The sequence below is a fragment of the Tursiops truncatus genome, chromosome 15 (genome assembly GCF_011762595.2).
Source record: "Tursiops truncatus isolate mTurTru1 chromosome 15, mTurTru1.mat.Y, whole genome shotgun sequence".
Taxonomy (NCBI): domain Eukaryota; kingdom Metazoa; phylum Chordata; class Mammalia; order Artiodactyla; family Delphinidae; genus Tursiops; species Tursiops truncatus.
This window is the reverse complement of record NC_047048.1, coordinates 52,023,192-52,029,191: the sequence shown is the minus strand read 5'-3', so window position 1 is coordinate 52,029,191 and position 6,000 is coordinate 52,023,192.

Sequence of the window (6,000 nt, the reverse complement as noted above, 5' to 3'; positions counted from 1 at the left end):
TATGTCTGCAGTCAGCTGTGGGTTGGGAGGCAAGTCTGTTGACATTGGCTGGGTTCTATCACATATTTGGAGGTGGGCTGGCTCTGAGCTGGTTTGGATGGGTTCAGCTGGAATGACTAAGCTTTTCTTCATTGGTTTCTTACCTCTGGCAGGCTAACCGGGGCTTATTATCATGATGGCTAGACGTGGTAGAGGCTTAGGCTCAAAAGCAGTCTATTGCTACTTCTGCATCATGCTTTTCTGGGCAAACCAAGTTATAACACCAAGCTAGATTTGAGGAGTAGACAAAGACTCCACTGCTGGATGGGAGAAGCTACAAAATCACATTGCAAATTGTATGGATACAGGGGGAAGTAGAGGATTGGGGCCATTTTTGCATTCAGCCTACCACACTTCTCTACTTAAATTGTCTTGTGGGCAATAGGCAAGGGCTTATAGACATCTGGGAGGTTTCAAAACTTTGGACATTGCTATATCAGTGTGCCACCACAACAAGCCATCTGCGTAGAGCAAGCCAAGTTTGTACTTAAAGGGATCTATAAGACATGCCGTCTATTCTTACGAATGTACAACTTTGTCTGACATACATTTTTTAATATCTGGAATATCCCATTTGTGCAACTTGAGCAATCAAATCAGATGCAGTAACTGGTAGTGTGACACCTTTCTCAGCCACCCTTACAACAGGATAATTCTTAGGCTGCTATTTATTTTACATATTGGATTTAATTTACAGAATAAACATATGTCATTTTCTGAAAACTTCCATCTCATTTGCTTATATTTTTAGAGGGAGGAAAATTATCTTTACTTAATAATATTTGGAAATGTGGGCCTTTGTACAAAGGGCTGTTATATAACACAGCGGTCCCCAATCTTATCGGCACCGGGGGCCGGTTTCGTGGAAGACAATCTTTCCATGGGGGTGGGGAGGGACAGATATGGTTCAGACGATAATGTGAGTGATGGGGAGTGGCTGTAAATACAGAAGAAGCTTCGCTCACTCGCCCACCGCTCACCTCCTGCTGTGAGGCCCAGTTCCTAACAGGCCATGGACCAGTCATGGTCCATGGCCTGGGGGTTGGGGACCCCTGATATAGCATATTTATTCATAACTCAACATTAAAAAGGGTGTATGTAGGGGGGGAAGCTGGGGAGTATTTACAATTCTTTGCTTCTGCAGTGTAGATTATTTCTTTACTTAAACATGGAGCTTCAAAGGGGAATTTAGATCAGTGAAAATAACATATTTGCTTGGCCTTTGTTAATAACAAAGATTTTTGCCTGTATCTTCATGAATATGGAAAAAATAGAATTAAAAATATTTGGGAAAGTAAAACCAGATAATTATAATAAAACCAGTTAAATAAGATGCAAACTATTATATATAGGATGGATAAACAGCAAGGCCCTACTGCATAGCACAGGGAACTATATTCAATATCCTGTGATAAACCATAATGGAAAGGAATATGAAAAATAATATATATATGCATAACGGAGTCACTTTGCTGTACAGCAGAAATTAAACACATCGTAAATCAACTATACTTCAATAAAATTAAAAAAAAATAAAACAGAAAATTTTAAATTATATAATTGAGAAAACGGTGACTATAACTCCATGGATGGTTTTGGATATTTCAGAATACAGCCTGGCCATGGTCATTCCTAAGAGAAAGTTTGAAGTTATAATAAAATGTAGCCGTAATGCATTTAGAGGAGTCAACCACTTTCTAACTAGTCATAAAGTAGGAAAATAATCTTTCACGTTATTATGCAACCTGCAACGTTTTTACTAGTTCTAGTTAGGATTAAAAATGACAGTTAGGGGCTTCCCTGATGGCGCAGTGGTTGAGAGTCCGCCTGCCGATGCGGAGGACACGGGTTCGTGCCCCGGTCCAGGAAGATCCCACATGCCGCGGAGCGTTTGGGCCCGTGAGCCATAGCTGTTGAGCCTGTGCTCCGCAACGGGAGAGGCCACAACAGTGAGAGGCCCGTGTACCGCAAAAAAAAAAAAAAAAAAAAAATGTCAGTTAATGTATATAATATATATGTAGTGGGATTATATGGGAAATTTACTGTTATCCCAATATTTCATTGTCCAAAGTTCTAACTAGAATTCTTGTTTCTTTCAAGTATTTATTCTCCTTAGCCTGTTGAACTGCTTTTGAACCCAAAGACCTGTGATAATCTACAGGCTATGTGTGGAGACTAAAATCCCGTGCTAGTCTTCTATTTCAGAGTTCTGTTTTGGCTTTATTTACTGAACATTAACTGATTGTCTATTGTAACCTCTTGTTCACTGAATTCATGTATTAAGTGGGGTATTTATAACATTTTAAAATAATAATTATTTTTAAATCTATGGTGGAGAAAGGTGAGTTTAAGATTCAAATCCTGGCTCCTACGTTACTAATGAGATGACTTTGATAAGGGGGTGGTTCGCCTCCTAAGCCTCCTCTTCTCATCTTTAAATTGGAGATAGTAATGTTACTGATCTCATATGATTACTATAATAATAATGAGGTAATATGCATAAAGTAAAAATGTAGTGAGCTTTCAATAAATAATGATAGCTGGAAGTCATGCTTTGTTTAAAATACACCTGTATCCTAACCCCTGGAAGAATCTTTGCTAGGAAATCTGAGCAACATAAGAGAAAAGACTATAAATGCTGTTATTTAAGTTACCCAAGGAAATATTCCAGTCTGATTATCTTACAACCACATTTAATAAGCTCTGCCCATGCCTTTAGAGCTTTTAATCAGTTTTTTTCTTTGCTCTACTCTTTTAAATAAGCTAGCAGCCAAAAATCACCAGATATTTGTGGGAAGTATCTGATATGAAAGATAGAGACAAAGCAAGCAGGAGAAAACAACCAGGTGGGAACAAAGACTAGCCATTGGAAGAAGACTTTAAAAATAAACAGAGTCAATTAACATAATGGAGGGAATTGGAAATGAGACCAGGATGCTATAAAAATGATCAGAGAACAAAAAAAGAGCTCCTTAAAATTCAAAACATGATAGCAGAGAGGAAAACTGAAACAGAAGAGTTGGAAGGTAAAGTTAGAAAATGCCACAGAATGTAGAACAAAAAGATAAAGCAGGCAGACAGGAAAAAAAAAAGATAAGAAAATTAGAGGAACAATCCAGAAAGTTCAATACCCAAGACAGGAGGTGTTCCAGAAGAAGAGAAAATTAAGAAGAGGAAGTAATAAATAAAATATTTCTGGAGAATAATTTCTAGAACTTTTCCCAGAATTACAACATGATTTTCTAAATTGAAAGAACCCAATGGATGCCCAGATTAGTGAATAAAAATAACTCGAACCAAAGTCCAAAATTCATGTAAATTCAGGACATTGAGGGCAGAGAGAAAGTCCAACAAATTTTCAGAGAAAAAAAAAATTTCATATCAAGAAAGAGAACTAGGTTTACAACACTGGAAGCTAAAAGACAATGGAAGAAAGCCTTCCAAATTCTGAGGGAAAATCATTTCTAAACTAGAATTTTCTGTTCAGCCAAAATATCAATTAATTTTGAAGGGCAGAATAAAAGTATTTTCATACATATCAGGTCCCAAATAATATACCTCCCTTGCATACTTTCTCAGGAGGCCACATAAAGATAAAATCCTTGAAATCAAAGGGTTAAGCAAAAATGAGGAAGAACTGGGAGTTCCAACACAGTAACAAGGCAAAGGTAATCCATTCTCAACCTTATGAAGAAAAAGCCCCAGAAGACAGTGGTACAAAATCTGGACAGAGAATCCAGGTTGGAGAGTGTCAACCTGGATTGGAAGTGCCCAGGAAGACATCTTCAAGAAAAAGATGAGAGAATATCAACATGTCCTCAAGACAAGGAGATTTCAACAACTGTAGCTATGTGGAATTAACAGTAAGTACAAAACAATCTGATCAAATGAGAAAAGAAGGTATAGAGAACAAAATATTGTTCAGGAAATGAAAACTAATTATGACAGTTGCATGACAGCTATGAATATACTATATATATATACACATGTATGTTTAGTAATAACATGTAAATATGAAATATAGAGCTAACCAAAATTAAGATAAATCTACATCTATGGTGGGATAATGAGGGCAGGAGAAAGATGAGGAAAGGATGATGCCAAAAGCAAATTCATCTTCTCAATTCTTGATTGAGAAATCAACAGATAGTGAACAGAGTGAATCAGTCAGTTGTGATGTAAATGTATTATTTAACGATATGGAGCTAAATGGCAAAAGAATCAGGTAATGTGATTAAAAGTATTTAAACTGAAGAGAGGGAAATTGGGTGGGGTTGGGACAGGAAGCTTCATCTATTTATGAGAAGCTTTATACATTTATTTGGCACTTAAAAACTAAGCATTTGTATATTTGATAAACATGAAATCTAAAAAGCAATGTATCTATGACATTGTACTGATTCAATTTTTTGAAAAATGAGGACAAATATTTCCCCAAAGAAACAGGTTTTTGAGAACTTTTAAACATGAACACACACACACACACACACACACACACACACACACACACACACACAGACATTCATCACTGTCACCAAGCAACTATTTTCTATCAATAAATGTGAGACGATTTTTTCCCCCATGTGTGAGTACTGCAATTCTTTGCCTAACTTTTCTCTGTAGATTTAACCTCACATTCTTGAGAATCAAACCTACCAAGCAACTTTACAGCTAAGGCTAGTCCACAAGAAAGCAGCGACCAACTTTCTCCTTCTGTCCCTTCCTCTGGAATAAAAAGCAATTATTAAAATATAGAACATATTTTATTATTAAAACATGCTTCTAAAAATAGAACTAGATAATTTGTCTCATCAAAATTTATATGTCTTTGCCTAAATGAGGGATCAGAAATTAAACACATATCAATACAAAGGAGACAAATCATTATATAAATAGAAAATCTCAATATTTAAAAATTCAAATATCAACTGTTAGCAACTTAGTGCATTTTAGTGCATTTTTTTGTAGTAGCCCTGGTTATTGTACTATGAAGAAAAAAATCTATTCTCTCAACATTCAGGGATGAAAAAGAGAGAGGGCATTAAGACAAATGAATTTTCTGAGTATAGATATTAAGCAGCATGTTGGTTTCTCCTGTGGTGCAATCTTAGTTTTCCACCACAGCACATAAAAACATATTCTAATATCAGTAACTAGCCAGATGGTATGTTACCCATGGAGTATGGAGTCAACATGGATTTTTTGCCCAACTTCAACAGTCCATGAAAGCTTAGCGTGTGACTCCATTATATGGAGTTGACTTCAGCTATTTTGTAAAGAGCATACATCTCAGGAGATGAAGCTTAAGATGTATGCCTAAAAGGCACTATGATTATTTTATAAGTAATAAAATAGATTCTCCTCAATGCCAAGATATTCCTTGAGAAGAAGTTAGTTCCTTAGGAAGTTGGAATCAGGACTGCAGGACACTGGAGAATCACTTGCTTGCCTGGGGCACTAATACACTGCACAGGTATTTCTCAGCTCCTGTGTGCACACCAATCTCTCGGGCTTTTGGCTAAAAGCACACTGTGATACAGTTGGTCTGAGGTGGGGCCCAAGATTCCGTATCTCTAAAAAGTTCCCAAGGGATGCTGATGCTGCTGGTTTGTGGACCACAAATTGAGTGGTTAGATGCTAAATGATACCATAAGCTTCTCATTGATTAGATTGCTAGGTTTCCTATGTTGGCATAAAAGAGAGAAAACTAATTATAGAGTTTAATAGATTGCCTATCACACAGTAGGAATTCAATTTACATCTTTTGAGAGACTATGCTATCCTCAGATAAGTATGGAGTTGAAGAGAACCCCCAGAGAACATATCTTAGGCATATTTAATGAGAACTAAACTCTATATCTCTATATGCTTGGTGCAATTTTATATTTCATTTATACAAATAATGTAATGAGAAATGCTATTTTAATAACTGAATTTCTCACATATTTGCAGAAAAGATTA